The sequence below is a fragment of the Phasianus colchicus genome, chromosome Z, assembly GCF_987193195.1.
Source record: "Phasianus colchicus chromosome Z, bPhaCol1.hap1.1, whole genome shotgun sequence".
Classification (NCBI taxonomy): Eukaryota; Metazoa; Chordata; class Aves; order Galliformes; family Phasianidae; genus Phasianus; species Phasianus colchicus.
This window is the reverse complement of record NC_143476.1, coordinates 30,517,836-30,540,216: the sequence shown is the minus strand read 5'-3', so window position 1 is coordinate 30,540,216 and position 22,381 is coordinate 30,517,836. Positions and strand designations below refer to the sequence as shown.

Below are 22,381 nucleotides of genomic sequence, written 5' to 3'. Positions count from 1 at the left end.
TGTGAGGCATGCTACAGAGCTTATCTGCTTTCTCCTGAAGAAAGCTTTTTGAGCTACAAGCCTAGAGCTAGCTGAATCACCCTGTGCTGCAGCAAGCAGAACGGCTGTAAAGATTTTAAATCATTTTTTAATCGTTTTCTCTATTAAAACTCACCAGTGCCCTTCTTCTGCTTCTCCAGGAAGTTGTACCCGTCAGCACCTGCTGAGGGCTTTGTTGATCAAACCGGCAGGTAAAAAAATTCCTGTAGAATAAAGCCAGACCAGCTGGCTTTGAAGAGAAACCCCCCAGTTTGGGTTGTGTTTGCCTCACTCACCCTCTCCTCAGCAGCCCTGGGCTTTTTCTCCTTTGGTTGTTGACCTGTAGGCTGCGTGATGCGGGCGCACAAGTGTCTGGCAGGCCAAGGTGCACCTGCTTCTGTCACTCGCAAGTAAATTTAGCTGTAAAAGGTATCACTGACAAGCAGACCTTTGTCAGTGCTGGCAAATGAACACAGCATTGCTGTCCCCCTTCAAAGTACGCTACAAGTTCAAATGGAAAATATCAAATCAGTCATCTTATCCAGGAATTGCTTCTTTGAGAAGAAAAAAGGCCAAATTGCTTTCACATGGCACAAAACTTTCCTCCTTTACATAGATGTTAAAATTACATTCCAGGAATAATCTCTGAACAAGACGGGGTTTTGTTCTTTTAATTGTGGCTGGAAGGAAACTTTTTTTAATGGAAATGCAGCATACACATATTTCAATTCAGGTTATTAAACTGTGTTAAGTATTAAAGTTGATTGCCTTTCTTTTCACTAACTCATTGTGCTTTTTTATCCAAAGAAATATTAGAAGACTAAAACCTCTGAAATAGTAGGTATTAATCTCATTCCCAAAATTAGAAAGCACGCAGTGTTGAGAGACTGGATGTCAAAATTACATGTTCATAGCACTTATGCGATGGGAATCTAGGAACCAACCACTTTTCAAAATGGGAGCTAAAGTAGATGGAGAGTCTTCCGAGAGTAAAGCCATCTAAACTTGGTCGTCTTGTCCTTATTGGATTAAGGTAAGGGTGTTTATCATTTATATCTGCCCCTTGCTTTTTCTCTCTCTTTTTTTCTCTTTTTCCTAGAAGTGGCTTCTGGTGACTTAAATAGAAAGATGTAATTTGCATCAGTGTGCCTTATCACAGAGATTAAAAAAAAAACCACCCAGTTGTCAACCTAGGCTTGTCAGGAGTGGTATTAGCATACCTAGGTACTCCATGTTCTGCTTGCAAACCGTGTCATAAACTCAAACAACTTCAGCAAAAATATTCGAAAGTGTGTGTTTTACTACAATATGCTGTTTAAAAGGACCAAAGTGTTTCTTCTATAAAAGTGATGAGAAAAAATGTGGGTCAGGAGCTCTCTGTAAAATAAACAAGGTTCCCATTTACTTACTTGTATAAACAACCACTCACCAAGCTGTATATCTCTGCAGGGGCACCCTTTTAGATAAAAACATGGACCTGATTGGCATCATCCTGTATCCATGGAAACATTTTAAGTACCTCTCTCTCAATATGTACTTCTCTTATTCAGGGTTTAAAAGTTGAGTACTGAATAAGTGTTTTTATTTAATAATTATACAGGAGGTACTTCACAGAAGGTTGGTGAGGGGAACAGGTTCTTGGTTTTTGTATCTGTCATAATAAAGCTCTTATGTTTTCATCATATTTGATAGTTTCATTTCAAGCCTCCCATCAGCTCTTATTCTTAGATTAAAAACAACATTCACAAAGTCCTAATGAAAGAGAATTCTGAAATTTTGGATGATCCAATAATGTTTGAAAAACAATAGTTTGCATTACCTTCAGACTTAAGCATTGTGCTAATTGTACTGAACTATACTGTTTATCTGCTTGAAGAAGAAATAGTAGAATAATTAATAAGAAAAAAAGACTGCATTTTCATTTGGAAACAGCTATACCCACCTATGTGCTGTTTTGTAGAAACATAGATCAACTTGAAACCTGATCTGAAGACTGAAAATAAAGGAGACGCTTTAGTGTGGAAATAACTCAAATAGAAGATAATAGTTTTCCTATTATGGTATGTCTGCCATGCAACTTAGTTAAAATATGAAGCCAAGTAACTAATAGAAATATGTATTCTTCTGTCTCCATGTTTCCATTCAGAGAAAATCCACTACAGATCAGATGTAATTATTGCAAGGTCGCCTTGTCTCAATTTCAAAACATGGGGAGTTCCATCTATTAACTGGTACAACTAATGCCTGCTTTTAATGTAGTTTGGCTTACAAAGTATGAACATGTGATTATTATTGACTATCAGTTAAAATTCTTTATGCATTTTTTCAAATCCCGTCGTAATTTTATTGATGGAAAACATTTTCTCCACCTGGGCCAAGTTGTAATACTGAGATGCCTTGCTAATTATGCGTGCTATCAGAAAAACACATTTATGTCTAGAAAGATCCAGTAGTTCTCATTGAAACCCAACTGCTTTAGAGTCTTAGTTTGCTAAGTTTATATCTCTGCATATTATTTTCATTTACTCTTGTTACTGTTTTTATTTGACACCTTGTCTTGACAATCCAGTACCTGCTGAGTGCAGATGGCACAAATGATCTCTCTGCTGATTAGGCTGGAACAGTCGCTGTAGGAATTCTGAGTAAAACTTCACTATCTGATGAAAGTTGCTGCCATTTCACTTGCTAGATTCTCTATATCAATCTTACACATTCATGTATATACACTTACTAAAATGTAAAGATTTTAAGCATTGTTAAGCAATTAAATGTGCTTGACTTTCTGTGAAGCCTTCCGTGAGTAATGTCTGTAGGATGCTCCACTTGTCCTGCAATCTAGATTGCTGCATGAGAACTAAGATTACAGTTGCTCTTAGGAACTTTTTCTCTGACCCAAGAAGGCATATCAGAGAGGTGAAACTTTCAACCTCTGGGGAAGGATGCAACACATATGACAGTTCTGTGCATTTTCCTTCTATCCTGTGCCTGTCCTTGCTGCAAGGTCAAGGTTGCTGGAGTACTTAATAGGAAAGCAGAGACAGAGACTAGTCTTGGCTCAGACCTCTGCAAATTCAGTCTGACATGGACAAGGAAGCTCTGACCTTGTTCATCATCCTGAAGAAATAAAATTTCAGTTATGTACTTCAGGGGTTGTTGAGCTGACTGCAAAATACAGTATAGGCTGGACTTGACTTTGCCACATAGAAATTGTTATTTGCCCTCTTGCCATGCGAAATGGGCAGAACTCTGAATTATCCTAGCTACAGTTTGTGAGGAAAGTAAAAAATGAAGAAAAATGATAGTGTTACCACTTGGGCACATAAATCTTCATCTAAGTAATATGTTCTCAGTTTTATGATTTTTAACTTTTTAATCCAAGATGTCTCTTTTTTTTTTTTTTCTTTCTTTCTAGCATTTGTTAAAGAATCACTTCCAAAATGCTAGAAAGTCAGCCTGAGCATATTGCAGATAAAATCTGTCTCCCTTCTCCATCACGTAAAATAGAGATACAACATTTGGCCTATATTCAGTTTTTCAGGTGCTAAAAAGCTATGACAAAACTGCACAGATCGTATGATAATGGGCATATTATACAACTCTAGATCATCATCATATGCCCAACTTATTATTACTACTTTAGTTTGCTACAGAGCACTTTTATAGCACCATCAATTTACATGGTACTTCACAAGCATAAAAGCTTATTGCATAGTTTGCATGTATAGATCAAATATAAGCAATACTAATTAATATGCAGGGTAGAAAGCAGGAAAATGTTGAGGTTTACAGCAAAGGTGTGGGGAGTATAACTGCAGAAAGAAAAGAGGAATGAGTTTGAAGGCTTTTAAAAATTATCAGCAGGCTAAAACACAGACAAACAATTCTCCAAGTATTATCTCTTAGTTTGGAGACATCACAGTGAAACAGGCCCCAAATTGTGAATCTTCTATGCTTAAAACATATGCAGATGAAAAGGACTGAATAAAAAAGTAGCTACATTTAAGGAGCTTCTATGCAATTATGATGGCTTAAATTTGGGCTTAAAAAGAGGGATGAGAAAGCTGAAAATACAGAAACTGTTTCCCCTGGTAAGAACAGACAGTTGCCAGTAGGTAAATAGTCAGTTACAGCAGAAATGTGATAGAATGTTAAATCCCCAGTTCAAATGTGCTCAGATATGCATGACTAAGCCAACAACTAAGCATTTGTAGGTGGAGTTGCACGTGGCCTTCTCTGCATTGTTGCACAGTGTCTGATAGAAGGAATGCAAACATATATTTGGCAAGCAGGAAGGGCAGTGTTATATAGATTTTTCTAATATGAAATAGGAGCTGGAATTGTGTTCCTAAAGAGTAAGTAGATTGAGAGGCACCTAGGCAGTAGAGGTGTAGAGAAGTAGCTTCAGCAGCAGCATTCTGAACAGTTTTGAGAGATGGCTGTAGGGCAGGGTTGTGGTAGATGAGGTGAGATATATATTCATTGAAGTGGATTTTATCAGTGGGAGGGAGCTAAGTTTCAACAAAATAGAAGAAGATCATTGGGGAAACTGGTTGCAAGTGAAAGAACACAAAGTTAAAAAACATGTAGGTCCATAAGAAAGAGGAGGGAGTAATTAATAGGAGTTGGGGAAGGAGTAGGAAGGAAGAGACAGGGTTTAAAAATGCCAGACCTGTAGCCAAAGTGATATGTATGCAGTATTGCAGAAGAAATCTGTTCTGTATGTGCTAAAACTGAAGCAGCTTTTTAAATGGAAAATTAAAAGCATTAGTGGGAAAAGGCAGACAGAATGAGAGAGGAGAATACGACCTTGTAGTGAGTTTGCAGTTTTACTAAAATACTGTACCTAAAGGATCTGCATGCTTACCTGTATATCTATACAAGCACAATGAAGTCTTTAACCTCTAAATCTTTAACAGATTTACAAGTATGTGGTGAGATGTTACTGTTGTAGGAAAAAGAAGTAATCTTCGACATGTGCAGGAATACTGTGTAGCCAGTGTGCTTGTGTAATCTAATATGTAAAGTATAAAAACATGAGGGATGAGATGATGTGATGGGACCCAAACTTGACATTTAATGCACAGCAGCCTCTGTGCAGTCCAGTGCAATGTGTAGCACTGCTTCTTTCACATCATTTTCACATACAAGTATTAAATAAGAAAGCCTGCTTCAGAAAGTACAGGTACATACTTCACAACAATACCTTTATCCTAATAGATTTTATCTGAGTTAAAGAAACAAACCAACAAAAGTAATTCTGGGATACATACAGATAGATCTGTGTCTTTGCACTGTGGGAATAAAAGTATGAGCAGTTGCAGCCTGTGGGAATGGAGGTATGTATATGCTGTTAATTTAAGTGTGCATCAGGATTCTTTCAATGGAGAAAAGAGAGAACTTCGCTAGGAATGTCTGCTCCAAAAGAGAAGACTGATTATACTTTATTTTAAAGTAATAAATTAATGGTGAACCTCTCTGCCAAAGTACAATTTGTTACAAACTGATTTGCTGGTTTGTGTAACTGTTTCGCATATTAGTTGCCAGTATAGTTGCCCAAGAATTGATGTATATATATAATAGGGAATGATTCATAGTCAGTATCTAAAAGCAAAACCCAAAATCTCAAAATGTTACAAGCTTTTAGAACTAAAACATTAGCAGTATGGTGTATTGTCAAATTAATTATTTAAAAAGGAATATTTAGAATAAACATTGGAAAAGATTGGCGGGATCAGGGAGTTTGCTAAACGTTCCCAATTTCATGTAAAATTATTTAACTCCAGTTCTTGCAAACCATATTTTTTTTTCCACTTAGCTGTTGTCCTGCAAGCTCCAGTTTTATAAATGTGTTATTTTCAATAAGCAGGGAGTTTGTTTTACATCTGTTCTGATGTCAGTGAGAGATGCATACCAGTAAATAAGAAAATGGGGCTCTTCCCTGTTTTAAGCCTTTCATACTACGTGAATAGCTGATTTGAAAATTATATATTATTCTAGGTGGATCTGGTCAACAGCTATACACTGTTAACAGCTATAAACATTAGGTTTCCTAGTGTTGAGATTTTTTTAATTGTTTGTAAGTTGCCAGTTTTCAACCATTAAGAATTAAGGTTATCCTTTTGGGATACATTCTTTATCTTGGATTTTCTGTAATGATTCAGCACTTACTTAAATTAGAATAGGAGTAGTATTCAAGATTACATATATTCAACTAACCAACCAACCAAAAATTTACTGTTGTTTTACTGAGAGTCTCTAACACGTACAGATTTTAGTGGAAGAAGTTAACTGTATGTTAACTAAAAGTGTGTAGAAGGTACCTGCTGCCTGCCCAAATAGCATATCTGCCAAAGATGAATTTGCCAAGAAAATACCAGGTCATGGATGCTTGTTTGAGAGTTCAGCTGGGAGCCTGGCACCAAAGAGTAGGAGGAAGTGATTAAAAGTTGTTGTCATGCTTGTTTGCATAGAGCCACCTTGGAACTAATGTGCATGGCAACTAATTGTGAAATTTCTGGTATTTTAAGCACTGGACATTCTTTTATCACAGAATCTGAGGTCTTACTAAGGTGTAGAGTAAGCTCTGTATGTTCTGCTCTGTATAGAGGTAGATATGCCAGCAGGTGCCCACTGCTCATAGAATACAAAGTTGGAAAGGACCTAGACCTAGAATCATCTACTCCAGCCTCCTTTTCTGCTCCTTTTCTGCTCAGTCTCAATTCCTGATAAAGAAGATTGTATATATTGGGGCTGCTCCAAAAGACACTCTTCCTATTTTATGATGTTGGTCCACAGTGTCAGAGGCAGATGTTGGTGATACAGCAGTAGAGGTTGAATCTTCCCGCCAAAGAAAGGTGCTTGCTGAATTTTTCTGGAGACCAAACAGTGGATGTGATCACAGGGAGCTGTCAGATCACAAAATGAAGAGTGTCTCTATCAGCTTATCCACACAGACTGGCAAGTAGTGGTGCTGATGTTGAAAAAGTGTTTTGTAGTGGAGAATTTGCTCTATCAGATAGTTTTATTGTGCTTTTTGTATCTGATGTAGTCTCCATGGAAATAAATAAGAGGCATTGCTTCTGGGGCCACGTACACATACGTGTCTTTTTGTCTCTGCACTTTTTCTAATAGTATGATACAGGGAACTAGCCTCATGTTGAATTTCTCTCTTTGTCCCACAGTCCTAGCTCTTAGCACTACTGGAAGCATTGTCTGGCTTTCCAACTAGTAGACAGATAAGAATTCAAATGGAATTCCTACATTCTGGAGAACTAGGTTGTGCAGTAGCCACTTACATTGCATACAAAATGTAATTCTGATCCTCTGTTGTTTTTTGGCATTAATATTACCATATTCATTGAGACTGAAACAAATCTGCTGCCTCTAAGAGCCACTGATTTTGACAATTATCTAAAATCGGATTATAATAAATGGCAATCTTAGGAATTCTGATTAACCTCTAAATAAATGTTACATTGGAAAAACCCTGTCAAATGCATTAATGATAAGTTGGGAAGTAGTAGTAATTGCAGACATGGCATTATAGATAACAGCTAATTGATACTACCCTCTCAAATATGTATAGCACATCAGCTGCCATGAAGCTGGAATGATTATAGTAGTATTTACAACAGTTTAGAAACATTAGATAAGATATAAAATGAAAACATAGGGTGCTTGGTACAATCATCTCACTTGGTGATTTGATGACTTTGGACAAATACATTTTTAGTATTGATTGACCATTAACACTTCTATTTTTCTGAGGAGGTAAGTATATATTGGTCTGTTCTAATTAGATTCTGGGGGAATGTCATATGGATGAAGACTATAGTTAACTAAAGAGAGATAAGTTGCCCTTAGCCCCTGCAACTCAGTGCTTGTTCTTTGGATGGCATTTAGATGACATTGCTACGTTTTGGGATTACTTAGTTTTGAGTGTTATTATCTGGTAATGCAGTACTAGTCAATCTTTCTTTCTTGCTTTTTTTTTTTTTTTTCTTTTTTTTTCCCCCCTTTCTATTTTGCAGTTGAGAATTAGCAAGAGAAACCTGGAAACATTAATTCTTCCCTTCCATTAGAATATGGATCCTTCCTTCATACCAAAGACGTATTAATATAAGGAAGTGATCTGAAGAGTTCAGCTGAGGCTTGTGATAACTGATTACAAAAGAAGCTTTTCTCCCATGCTCGTGGAAAAGACTGTTATTGTTTTTAGTTCATTACATCTCCAACTCTGAATAGCTTTGCTGTTTCACAGGAGCAATCTTAGCGGTTAATAACTTTAGCAGAGATCTGGGTAATACTCCTATTTGCATTTTGTGAGGAGAAAAAGAAGTGAGGAAGAAATAAAGCAGATGCTCCAAGTAAAACTTATATAAAAAGAGGTGAATTTAGCATGAGTTCAACATTAAGAGTGACAGCCCCACTAGCACACATCTGTAGGTTGGGCATGCCAGCTCCTTTTTCCTTGGAGATACCTTTGTTTCCCAGAGAAACCTTTGTTTTCTGGCACTTGCAAGGAGACAGCAGAGAAACTCACCTAGCAGTTTTTCTGAGCAGACAAGTTCTTGCTTTTGTCAGGGAACTGCTGTTTCAGAATGAGGAGACAAGCCAGGAGTGGAAGGTGACCCCAGTACTGGCTCTCATCAACTAGGGCATAGTTCTGCAGTACCCAGTTAAAGCAGGCAGTGCAGGGGCTGTGACAGAGTCCCTGTGGAGTGATCAGTCAGGTCTGCATAGTGAATACAATCAGGAACAGTAGGATATATGGCCAGAAATAGAGCTGGAGATAAGGCATGGCTCACTATTCCAGCCAGGAACAAAACTGCAACATGCAACGGAAGGGGAGTGGGGGTCATCCAACAGTCATCTACTCACAGCAAAGATCTACTATCCATCTGAAAGACATAAGCAGGATTTGAGACTGCTACACTTAAAACATAGGTCGTGGTGAGGATGGCCATGGCTGAGCTTGAATGAAGCTCCTGCATTCTTTGGCCTGGCGTGGGTTTAGGCCCCAGCTGGGGGGAGTCAGAGTCAGGGACATCAAAGTCTCAGTGCACTCAGGGCCTTGAGTTCCTCCTGTGTCCTTCTATCTATGTTGCAGTCACATGGGTCACAAAACATATAAGCGTGTAAGCCTAGGTCATTTTTTCCTAGGAAACTATGTGTTTGGAGGTGAGCTCAGATTGAGGTCACAAGTGCAAAGGAAAGACATACTTGTCTTTCAAGTGTTCTCATAGAAGTGCAGTAGAGAATGTATATAGAGACTTTAGAGAAGATACAATGGCTTTGGTGCTATATATGCGTTTTTTTTGTTGTTTGTTTGTTTTGTTTTTTGTTTGGAGGCAGTGTTACAGGAATGGTGTATGTTTGTTAAAGAGGGCTCACTGACTTCATATTGTTTTGTCTGCAAATCTTACCTGTCATTAAGTTATGACAAAATTAGATGCATGTTGATATGGTTGCACAGCTCTATGAAGCCAGAGAGAGCTTTATCAACAACATGTAGGCATTGGCAAGATGAAAAACAGATGTGCAGAGGACAGCCAGTGCCAGCTATTCCATGATTTCTCAGCACATGAGTTGAGGTGAAAAAAAAATTTTGGAGGCAATTTTTGGCTGTAACACTGAAATGATCAGCATGCCTGAAGTGGACATCCTGTTTCTAGTTGACAGTTTTGGTTTTTTTTGCCTCACTTGATGTAATTCCTAGTATAGAGCAATGAGGGGCACTAGGGTGAGAGGAAAGTCATCACATACAAATTTGGTCTGCTCCCATGGTTAGGATATATCACTCCTGATCCACATGATTTAGGGAGGATAGAATGACAGATTTGACCTCACGTGGTTGTGCAAATGCAAACCTGGAGCTCCCAAAGAAATATAACCGTAACTATGGGGGCTTCAGTGCTCCGTTCTCTGTCCCTGAGATCACAGGTTATAAAATATAATAGGTTATCCTCTTTGGGAAAGAAATTCAGTTTAGCTTCCTTCTGTAGATGGTCTATGCAAAGGCTGTAAGTATAGCTACTTGAAAAATAGAGTTGGAACACTGTTGGGAAAATAAACTTGAGACTAAAATCTCAGGCTGCAGAATATGCTTTGTAGGTGCTAACATTTCAGAAAGAGAATTTACTGGTTGATATGAATACATTGTTAGGTGATTCTGTCAGTTTAAGGCAGCCCAAGCCATGAGATTAAATTCTGACCATGTAGTTAGGCATAGCTGTCATTCTTTTTAAAAGTAATACTAATAGTATTGAACGTGGCATCACTATGGTAAAATATCACTATTTGGCCCATGAAAATAGTTAAAATTGTAGAAATGAACCCAACTCCTGTGTTTTCATTAAGCTGTCTTGAATGAATTTTTACTAACCTCGTATACAAGAAGTTCTTAATCTCATGTATATATGTATATGTGTGTACTGTGATAGATTTCTTCAAATTAAATCTTGCTTCTGGAGGGGAGGATGGAAAAAGCAAATAACAGAAAAGACTAAATTTCCAACTGAAAGTGGAGCTGTTCTGGGACCTTTAGTGTATTCTTACTACTTTTGTCAATTATTTGAATTTGTTTTCTAGTATTCAAGCTGGCATGAAGGACAACTTTACAGTGAACATATAGTCTTCAGTCCTAGATGTGAAGAGGAATTTATTATTATTATTATTATTATTATTTTAGTTATAAGATATTCTTAGAGACAGTTTTCCAAGGTTTCATTCCCTGACTTTTTCCTAAAGCTATGGCTTCATAAATCAGACCTGGAGCATACCTCCTTATACAGCTGTGCCAGGTGAACAGTACTAGAACTCCACCTGGTGAAGGGAAGGGATGCTCTGTGGCAGCTCCCTCTCTCCTTCCCAGCTTCTTTCTTGAGGCTGAGAAGTATGAATCTGTGTCCTAATGCAGGAAACAGGACAGTGCCCCTGACTGATCTATGGTGATTTTCATAGCTGGCTGAGAAGTAAACCTCAAGGAAATTTGGGGAAAGGAGGCATCCTCTCATTTCTTTATGTTTGAATGTGAGATTATTAACAGGAAACATTATACACAATTCCATCTATATTTTCCGAGTCATTTTCCATGCACCAATCCTTAGCCAAAACAACTGGCATCGTTCCCATTAAACAGACACTAATTTACAGCAGCTGAGCTCCTGGATCTTATTTTACTTTCGTATTCATATACTATAGTCTGGGAAATGTCAATAAAGCATGCAGGTTTTGAAATGCATAAGATACGTGACCACAACGTAACTATTTTACATATGGGCTTGAATCAGAACTGTTACTTATGGCTGGCATACTATGATGTGCTTTATTTAAGGCCCTGTCTCATTCTGCAACTCTCTTGACCTACATTCTGCTACAGTTTTCTCTTGAAAAAAAGATAGAGGATTCAGACACTACTTCAAGTAAATTAGAAAAATGGAAGTCTTTACCAAAACAATGTGATGAATTCTTCCTTGTGCAGCATTGTATTGCACATTGCATCATATTGATTTTATGCCAGACTTAATATTCTGGTTTTTGGTGGATGCAGTATTGGTACCAAGGATATAATATTGGTATCAAGAGCTGTGAGCAGCAAGGCAGTTGAGGAGCAAGTATGGCAGAATAAGTTGGGAAGCAAGTATGGGGAAACTAGAGTTTATTGGATATGGAAAGAGTAGAAATTGGTCTGTGAAGCAGAAGTTAGGATAACAAGCAGCTGTGAAATACTTAGCATCACTGACCGCTTAAATAATGTCTGTCAAGTTTTCTACTTTATTTACCAATTAGAATAAAAGGAGTAATTCTTGCATATTAGAGCCATTGTGTTCGGCTGCCTGCACACTTGGGCATGCGTCTCTGTTTGGCTTTATTTTCAGTTAACATCTGGAAGATTTTCTGTGCCACTAAATGGAAAAAAAAAAAAAAAAAAAAAAAAGGGAAAAAACCCCCTACGCAAAAAAAAAAAAAACCACCACCCTATTTTAATTTTAAAAATGACAGTCTGCATCCTGCAGTGTGTGTCTGCAGCAGTGGGTGGATTCTCTGGCAAATTTAATAGCCACAGAATCATACAGAGCCCTGACTATTACCAAATGGTGTGTGATAAACAGAGAAACTTATTTTACTAAAATATTCTCTTCATTTAGTACTTAAATGCACTAGAAGTGGCCTTTTGAAAAGCCTTTGGTCATGGAGCAACAATTGCTGTTGGAGTCTCTGGGCTGCTTCATTGTTTATTTAACTTGACAGCAAACTAGCTACAGTTTCACAATTTAGATCATTTATTTTTATGGTCATAATGTTTGTACAGTAGCAAAACGGTTTAGTGTATCTCTGCAATGAAAGAGTGCCTCATTTTGCAGCTGCTCTGCCTTTCTTTAGTTGAGGCTTCATGCAGAGTGGGTGCTTCAGAAACTTGGCAAAGTGTTAGATCAGCCATGCGCTAGCCTGGAGTGCTTTCCCTGATGTGTGAGTATGCTGTGCCCACAACAAGAATACCTTGGGAAGCTCATTCCAGAATCACTCACTAGTGTATCAGGTAAACCTGGGGGAAGAAAGAGGTTCTGAAGTTTCCCTTGAATGAGAGAGCACACATATACAAAGGTACAGTTCAAAAGCCTCCTCAAACAATGCTATTAATGTGCTGGTGATGTTAATTTTTGTATTATGTAGGAATGTTTCATTGAACGTAAGGAAAACCAGCAAGTAATGACAACATTTTATTCCAACAGATGCTTGGGGTGGTCAGTGATGGTCCTTATTGGAATTTTCAATAGCCTTCATTGTAGTGTTGCCTGTGAATATTCATTTACTGCATCTGAGTCCAGTAAATAGTGTACCCTAAGAAAAAATAAGATCTCTGCCTGATTCCACCACAGTGCTAGGAGAGCATAAGGGAAAGTACAGAAAAATGAGGAATTTTACTTGCAGATCTCCTATTCACAGCATGAGATTTTGTGACCTAGGGCAGTAGTACAGAGTTGAACTCAGGAAATTTTCATGAGGACCCAGAATCTGAGCAACATCTAGACAGCACACCTAGAACAGAGGACACCTTGGTGAGAACAAGTCTTTTAATGTCTTTGGGGATTTTCAGTGGCAAGAGAACAAACCAGCTGAACCAGCAGCCAGTATTTGGCTCACTGGGCTTTCTGTAGATGTGAACACCACCTACACCAGCAGCAAACGATGGTTCCTCATGCTGTTCACAAGAAGAAAGCGAGGCTTTGGTGCCATGAATCCACCCACTGAGAAGGTGAGTGAATTTTGGATGTTGTTATGTGTATATAAAAATACCTTAAATTATTTGTCAACAAGTTTTTCTCACTTTTTCTATGCCCCACAGAGTCCCACTACTGCAGGATGACTGTTAGCATAGGCAGAAGTATCAGCTTGGCCACAGGTAACTTCTCCCATTGTAAATTCACTCCTTGCTTGGGCTATGCATGTGCACCAGAGCAGGTTCTGAATTATTTTTCAGTTTCCACTGTATGCTATTTTATCCTCAGAGAGCTCTGTAAGATTGGCATTATCCTGTAGCAGTATCACAGCCTGCAGTCATTTAATGCCTCTTCTTGTGAGGCCGGGATTCCACGCCCAAGTGCATTTAGTAGGTCAGTACAGTAATTTTAAATGTCTTTCTTTCAGTCTTTTGCCATCTTCAATTATACCTTTCCACCCTACTATTTGTGTAATTTTCTTCTGTCTGAAGTCTCTTTACTGTTGTTCTGTATTGCACAGCGTGACAAATTACCCATCAAGCCGTATCTTTTCAGCCCAGAAATGCGCAGTAACACAGAGTCATGGCATTATCACATGTTGTGCACTTTATTTCCTCACAGTTCATTCAAGTGTGTCACTTGATTTTCCGGCTTCCTTTTCTCATCATGAAGATTAACCATTTTATTCTTCCTAAACTTTAGAAAGAATTAGAAATGCATTATATTGTAAGCCCAGAGCTACACCTATACAATCCCATACAACCCATCTTTGGCAAAATTATTCTCTGCAACTCTGAGCCTTGCAGAAGCTGGGGCTTTCATCATTATTATACAGCTGAGTAACCCTGGCCATGGGCAAGAGAATTATTTGTAGCCCCTGGCCACCAACCAAATTAATTGTGAGACACCATTCACTTTGACAGTGCACTCCAGTTCCTTCTGGGAGCTATGAAGCTCTCTGGGCCTCATGTGTACTGTGCCCAGGGTCCTTCTTTCTCTCCCTCTCTCTTTAATTCAAGATAAATACCAGTAATTGTACAGCTTATGCTGAGTTATCTCCCAGGCATTGCAAGGATGTGTTAGAAAAATCAATTGTAATTGCTCAGATAGTCAGCAGGGCTGCAGCTGGTGTATAAAAGGCATCCTTAGAAAATGTGATTTAAGATGATCTAGGGAAAGTTTGTTATTAGAGGATCACTTAAGGGCCCAAGTAGGTCTTTCAACATTAATGTCTGAAGAGACCCACAGAAGTAAATTCAAACCTTTCCCCAAAATGTACCTGAGATGTGAGATGGGATTTGTTCAAGCAAATGTGCCCACTTCTCCTTTATAATCCATTTCATAATTCATCAGTACGAATGGTAGGTGGGAAAAATAGCACTTCTGTAAAACAGACCAGAGAGATTAAGAATTAGCTAAACCTGTGGAGTTAAATTTGATTGGAGAAAATGTGATTGACATTCAGATTAACAAAATGCTGACTGTTCAGTATCATTGCATTTTATGGTTTTGCAAAATGCTGACGCCTAGGAAGGAATAAGAGCAGAATATGATAACTGAAAGTGTTGTAGTGCTGAGGATGCCAAAAGTCACTTGCAGTGTTAGTAGTCCCATAACTTGAAATATGTTGGATGCTGGTCGACAGAGCTAGGAGGAGCTGAGCATGAGCAATAGGAGGTACACATGTAAATGAGGCACCAATCCTAAGTCTGGGCTCACCTAATTTTCAGCACTATTTCTGTCCCAGGTTCTGAAGCATTTTACCATGTTTATTTTGCTTTTTACCTACTTCACAACTATACTGAGGCTTTCATGTCAGCTGATAAAAAGAAGAAATCTCTTGTATCACTTAACACACAATGTAATTCTTTTTTTCGAACATATTTACAGGCACAATGGCAACGTTAGTATGTGCTAGTAAGAAAAAATGCGTGACGTTTTTGTAAGAAGCCTGACTTTTAAATGGAAAAATAAAATTTATACATGAGTTTTTGAAACTTCACGTGAAAACTCTCAAAATTGTTTTACATGGACTAAAAGTTCTGACTGTTGCAGTTCATTTACTTTGTATTGTTCTCTAATTAATTTGCTTTAGAGTGTCAAGCAGGAGCTGGTAATAGAAAATCCATCTCCCCCTTAGAGAAAATTGTTACTGCAGCTGATAAACAGAATTATACAAGCTTTGTCACACAAATCACATTATAAAAGGTTCCAAAAAAACTTGACAATGTTGACAGTTGTTTTCAGCAAATGGCTGCTTTACTGTAGCACTGTCAATGTTGATGTCCTTGTGCACATGTAAAAGAGCAATGTGATTAAGGCAAGCTTGTCCATGCTAGATATGAGCCAAGTTTTCAATCTCCTCATGGCACTGAAAGATTGCTCAGCTGTTGCAGATAAGGCAAGAATAGCTAGCAGATTTCTGCCATTTAAAATAAATAAATAAATAAATAAATCCTTGTCTTTGGGCATGCATCTTTATGAATTTGTAACATCTGCTACTGACCTCAAGTTCTAGATAAGAAGAGCTCATATTTGTAACTCTAATTGATATTACTCAGTTTAGATTATGTATTTCCAAAGAGATTACAGAAGTATCTTTTTTAAGCACAGATTTATCTAGACAGCAGTCTAAAGTATGATACACTTTTGTGAAGTGGTGAATTATCACCACTTTTCTCATGCCAATTACCACTGCAGTTTACATCCACCTTATGTTGAATATAATTTGCAGAAATAATTTACATTGTCTTTTGCTCTGAGACTATTTCATCTTTATCTACGACAGTCTATGCTTGTGCCCTACCTAGAATATCAGTCATTTTTTTTCTTTGTATCAACTAGATGAAAGGAGTGGAAAACTCAGTTCTGTAGCCAAAACTTTGTAAAGAAATGGGCCTGAGTTAACACAGCCATATCCTTCATCCTATTGACCCTGAATTCTTTATGCAAGATGTCAAAGCCATGGGACTCAGCAGATTTGTTGTCATGTCTGGCTGTGGAAATAATGGGAAGAAGCCAGTTTCAACAACATAATCTTAAAAGAAAACCATGGGGATTTTCTCATATAAATTAGTGTAGACTTTGTTAGTTTAAACATACTCAGATTTCCACTTTGTATCTACTAAAAACTCTTTTGAAAGGTCTGTGTTTCTGACAAGAGCTTAGAGGAGGGGGGAGAGTAGATGTCAGATTGGATCAAGGTGACCAGCTACATGTTCCCCAAATCTGCAATGTGATACTGCACATCTTGGAATGACAGGGTTGAGTCTAAAGTTCCATGATAGGATCAGACAAATCAGTGAACTCAAGTTATCTATTAATGTCTTTTTCTGACAAGCTTGTACAGTGATGGAGTGCGGTACTACACAGCAACAATTTCAAAGTCTTCAGTTACGAAACCATCCTTACTCTTCTTGTAGTCCAGCTTGTTCTCTCTTCTCAACCAAATTCTTAAACAAGCATCTTGGATTAAAGTCCACCTCACTAAGCAACTAAAATTCATAAAAAAAGGTTTGTGATAATGTATTTGAAGGGCATGATATAATACCTAAAAACAAGGGGGAAGGAGAAAATTTAAAGATGCAGTGTTAACTCTTATTCTGACGTTTCTCTGCATTTTAAGACTGGATGTAACGTACACATCTTAATAAAAAAGAATTTTATTCTGGGAAATCTTGGATAGCCCTTCTCTATGGGCAGAACAACCTATGCCTTCTGTGATTAGTATGATTAAAATAAAATTCTTGGCATATAGTAAAAAAATAACATATAGTATAGAATAAAAGTGTAACAAACAGCTTTGCTTTTAAATAAAACCATTATTTTACATTTTGTATCATTAGGGTAAAATGGTGCTATAATAAAAGCTACATCTCAGGAAGACATCCTCATTCTGATGTCACCTGTGAAGCTCAGTACACTTCTTCCTAACACAGCCTCAGATTAGGACTTGCACCCTGGTTCTCTGAATTCATGGAGTAGCCCTGTGTCATGAAGTTATCCAGATCAATCTGTGACAGGGGACAGTAGGCCCCTGGGCCCTCTGGCCCAGAAATGGGAAAGGAAAAGGGGAAGGGTAGGGACATGGGAGCTGGGCCCAAAAACAGAACAGCAGCAATGATCTAAGGAGGAAAACTTAATTTTGCTAAATATGATATCAGAATGCAAGAGAACACAATATTATACAATATAATTGGAATTGAGGCTAATAAATAAAATGAGAGAGAGAGTGTCCCAAACTGAAAGGCCTACTTTGAACTGAAGGCGCATGGCTGGGGAGCACATTCACACACTGCCAGGCAGCGAGCAAAAGAGAGCCAGAGCGAGATCCCGTGACTTCCTCCCATGGTTTATCTTCCTCTCTGAACGTGAAATCCCCTGACATATGTAGTTCTTCTTTTCTTCTGAGAACCAGGTATCTGGAAAGTTGTCACTCCATGGAACTGGAGTATTAACTCTTTAATTACCTGTGCTTTACATGATGTTATGATGTGGAATACTGTAACAAAATTATAAAACCATGACACCCTATGACTCATGTTCTGTCATTCTCAGACTCTCTGGCTGGAAACCTAAATCTCATAAATGCAAGGCTGTAATTATCAGCTAGTAAATCTTCGTACCTATTGGTTGTTCTTTAAGGTCAGTTAGATCGAATAACTTTTTGATTTCTCCATATTATGAAGGGAAATCTTTCATGCAGAATTGATGAAGCAGGAATGCTTCTTGCTGTAGTGGTCTTTTCTCTGCTCCAGTACAGCTGCATGCATGAGCAGCCTGACTTTGCTTTGAAAACCTTAAGCTGCATTCTTCAGAACAGTTGCTCGGTGTTGGTCAGATTTCTCTGCAGCCTTCTTTTCCATTTAGAGCCACTGAGGCTGACACATAGTTTCCAAGAACTTCAGCATGTCCTGTGTCTCCTGAATCCCAAATATTTCTCAAGTGCCTAGCAGAGGAATATCCAGATAATCTTTAGGCTGGTAATACAAGCTCAGAGAAGAAAGTCAGACAGCCTTGAAAATACAATGTAATTATTTCATTTTATGTTAACTTGGTGTCTTTGTTATGTGTATGCTGCCATTGTTACGCTTAGAACATTCTCTAGATCTGAAGAGGCTACAAAATCCTACTAATTCTAGCACTAATAGCAGCTTTTGCTGGTCATACTGTAAATAATATTGCATGATGATTCATGTGAAAATGTAATAATGTAGCTTGAAAAATAAAAGATGAGCAAAAAACTGAAACAAAAGAGCTTGTTGCCTTTCCCCAGACAACACTTATTCATTCCTGACCTAGGTTTACCTTCTTTTTCCTTCTTTAAGGATCCTTTACATTATGTACTAAAAATAAAAGCATTCAAGGTTCAAACTTTAAGTCCCAAATTACTGCCTTTCAGATTCTTTATTATCCTTTCAAGCATCTAAAAAAAATAGGTCAAAGCAACATTGCATAATTTGGAAAGTTAACAAAATGTTGTTTATGGAATAAAAAAGTAAGTAGATATAATTACAATAACCTTTAAATGTATTGTTTCCCTTCCATTGTCAATTAAACCCTTTAAAGAACTGAAGTTCTACACAAAGCTTTTTTTTTTTTTTTTCCTTCTCCAAAAGACAGAGATAAAAATAGCTTCCAGTCACGTGGCATAAGGTCCACCTGGATCTCTCTGGCTTCTTTTCAGCAATATGAGCTCTGGCTCACAACCTAGGTTTGTTCTCTCACAAAAATCATGTCTAGACACCACAGGGAAGGTGAGCACTGAAGACTGGCACACAGCAACTGTGGATACAAACACACATTTCAATAAATAAGGCCTTGATCCTATAGCAGCTTTGTCTAGGCATGGCTTTCGCCCCAGTTCTCTGCTGCACCAGAGTCAGTTTTAAAATGTTTCTTCACTCTTGGATTTCAGTGTTATCATGGACTTTAGTTTTCTCAGTATTCAAGGTTAAGCAGCTAGCAGACATAACACTGATACCATTTCATAATGAAGAAGCAATGTGAAAAAAAAAAAAAAATAGGAAATATTTGTTTGCTGGACATAGCTGAATATAGTGGAGAGAAAAAAACATTCTGTCCTTAAGTGACAACTAAAAGAGTCAAATTTCTCTTTGATTGTCTACTTTCTGTGTGCTGGATAAATTGTGTTTCCTGATTTCAGACCAAAGCTCTTAATGTATTTTGGGCTGGAATCCACATCCTGCAATACAGAGAAAAGGGAAGGTCTCTGGCAAGGTAGATGTTCCCTCCTTTGCTGCTCATTTCCAACAGCAGAAGCCACAAAGACACTGGTAAAAGGGCAAAGCTGTTGCTTGCATTTTGAACGCAATGGCTTCAAGTGGCTTCACACCTGAAGAAGCTTTGAGTCTAAGATTACCATTTAAGTTCCTTTTACAGTTAGTGGCAGGAGATGGACATCTCCTCACATTACCTATTTAAAATGAATAAGCCCTACCTACCAGTGCCCACCAGTCAGTCCAGCAAATCCAGCCTTCACATGGTTGAAGCCAGATGCCATATGAACTTTTCATTAGTATTGTCAAATATCTTTACTGAAAGTTTGAGTGTGTCATGTTGACCATGCTCAAGTACCACCAAATCTTTTCTGGCAGTAGGAAGCAGTGTGGCAAAATGCTCCGTAAAAAATGTCTTAGGATCTATAGTAAAATGATATCTTAATTCTAGTCACATCAAAGTAGGTTGTAAGGGATATTCAAAACAGCTGTGATTGTATTTGGCAAGTGAAGGAGTCTTGCCTATCTTTCAAGATCTCAGATTCTGAAATTAATCTATCAGTGTTTGGTTTAGTTGAGTCACGTCTTAAATTGTGCAACATACTACAAGCAGGAGCCAGACAAGAACGATCCAGATGCTGACCAGGGTGATTTCTTCTTGCTGTCAATTCACCCGTTAACTGGACAGCGTTCCTGTCATGCTGTGGGTTTGCTACAGATATGCTGTCTGAGCCCCCTCTCACCTATGGCTTAGGACTCCTATAATTAACCCTGTAATGCACTTTTCAGTTAGTGCTGCACTTACTTTAAGGCTTAATCATAAGCACAGAGCTGTACAATGTGTTTTGAACTATATTTTAATATTTTCTTCACAAAGATAGACTATGCAAATTCTGTAAATGATTTAAATTAATCAACTATTCTGTCCTTCTGCCCACTCTGAGCACAAACATATGCAGTGATGTAGATTTTCTACAGCATGACTGCCTTTCAAATAACAAACCTCTGATTTTTCATTACATGTGGATTATCTTTCAGATATTCTACACAATTTAATCTGTACATGTTTGTAAATCTTCTTCCTGTACATGTTGTTTATACTCAGTGGTACTCATCTAAGAAAAACAGTGCCAGGGCATTTGCTGTGAGCCAGTTTCACAAGTACATATGTATTTGAACAATATAATCTTAATAATGATTGTTTTAATTTATTTTTAATTAATTAATTAATTTATTTATTTTTGAGAAAAGTGGAAATTGTTAGACTTATCAACTGCTAAATGGATATTCCAATGTGAAAGAAAATGCAGCAGTTTTTCAGAAAAATTCCTGAAGAGTAGGTGAAAAAGCAGATCTGCTTGCCTGGTATTTTTGATAGGGCATGAGAAAAGTCTTTGCAAAACAATGGATGAGTATTAGTCTATGCACTGGTAGAGAGGGTAATGAGGTAATTGCTACAAAAATTACATTATGTTTTAAAGAGGAAGCTGCATATGAGGCTCATTTCCCCAAATTTATTATAAACTCAAAAGTGTCAACTTTTAAGTAAAGTTGCAAAATTTTCTTTCTCTTATTTCATTCATTCAGATCTTGAAATAACACAGTTGTGGCCTGTACAGGAAAATTATTCACTGTGGAAAGCAGTGTTTTGGTCCTTGAACAGAATATCTGCCTTCTATGTGATGAGTTGTGTAAGCAAACATAAATGTGTCCGTTAGAAACAAATTAGTAAATAGTATGAATTCTTCAGAGAAAACCTAGGTTTTGTGTATGTGTTTTTGAGCCTTTGTGTACTTGTACAATTGTTGTATCTATGTTTATTTATACAGTTGCTTAATTAACTGGCTCTGTGGCATCTCAGAAACCTCATTATATTTGAAATAGGCAGATTTTCACAGGAAGAACTTCGGAATCTTTCTTCCTCAACTATCTTCTTTTCACATGGTACTCTTTAGATGGGCAAAGCAATTCTAGGCTGGTTTCACAAGCTAAGGCAATGGGTAGTCTTTGCCAGTGCGTTTCCCCAAGTATTTGGACTGTACTCAGAAGAAGATGATCTCCCTCAATCGGAGAACATGCTAGAACCTCAGTTAGCTTCCTTCTGCTAAATGTCTCCAGGGAGGCAGATGCTCTGTATTCATGGGGTGTGGGGCACAGAGTGCTTTCAGCATCGTGGGAGTGATAAGAGGGGAACTACAGGGGTGAAACAGTCAAACTTAGAACACTGTCCATTTCATTGTGTTTGTGAGGGCTGAAGTAGCTCTGTGCTTTGTACAGGGATGTTCGTGTCTGTCTGCCTAACAGCAGAAGGTGTGGCACCTTCTTGGTGCCATTCACTTGGAATGTGAAGCACAGATCAGGTTCATGACTATCTAAGGAATTTGAACATCCATAAGTGTTTGGGTCCTGATGAGATGCAACCCGAAGTCCTGAAAGAATTGGCTGATGTAGTTTCCAAGCCACTCTCAATGATATTTGAAAAATCATGATAGTAAGGACAAGTCCTTGGTGACTGGAAAAAAGGTAATGTGACACCCATATTTAAGAAGGTTAAAAAGGGTGACACAGGGAACTATTGACTTGTGAGCCTCACTTTTGTACTGGGTAAGGTCATGGAGCAGATCCTCCTGGAAGCTATGCTAAGGCACATGGAAGAGACGGAGGTAATACAGGATAACCATAGTGGCTTCAACAACAGATCCTGCCTAACCAACCTTGTCATTTTTTATGATGATGTAACTGCATGATTGAACAAAGGAAGAGCCACTGATGTCATCTATCTGGATTTTAGTAAGGCCTTTGATGTGATCCCCCACATCTTTCTCTCCAAATATGGATTTGAAGTGTGGACTATTTGATGGTGGCAGGATTGTACCCAGAGACTGATAGTCAATGGCTGAA

General features: G+C 38.0%; 1 protein-coding gene and 1 long non-coding RNA gene across 3 annotated transcripts in view; both read right to left on the bottom strand.

Annotated features, from left to right (window-relative positions):
* The window catches only part of MEF2C (myocyte enhancer factor 2C), a 131,380-nt gene extending 131,033 nt beyond the window's left edge, over positions 1-347 (bottom strand). For both annotated transcript variants that reach the window (XM_090132377.1, XM_090132379.1), the window contains exon 1: positions 155-347. The gene's annotated coding sequence lies outside the window, so the exon portion shown is untranslated. The remainder of the gene's footprint in view (positions 1-154) is intronic.
* A 13,069-nt stretch (positions 348-13,416) lies between these two features.
* On the bottom strand, positions 13,417-18,022 carry LOC149912775 (uncharacterized). The gene is made up of 3 exons (XR_016461968.1): positions 17,496-18,022; positions 14,521-14,624; positions 13,417-13,937 (listed from the first exon to the last, which is right to left on the bottom strand). It is a non-coding gene; the product is annotated as an uncharacterized LOC149912775 (long non-coding RNA).
* Between the last annotated feature and the right edge of the window lie 4,359 nt (positions 18,023-22,381).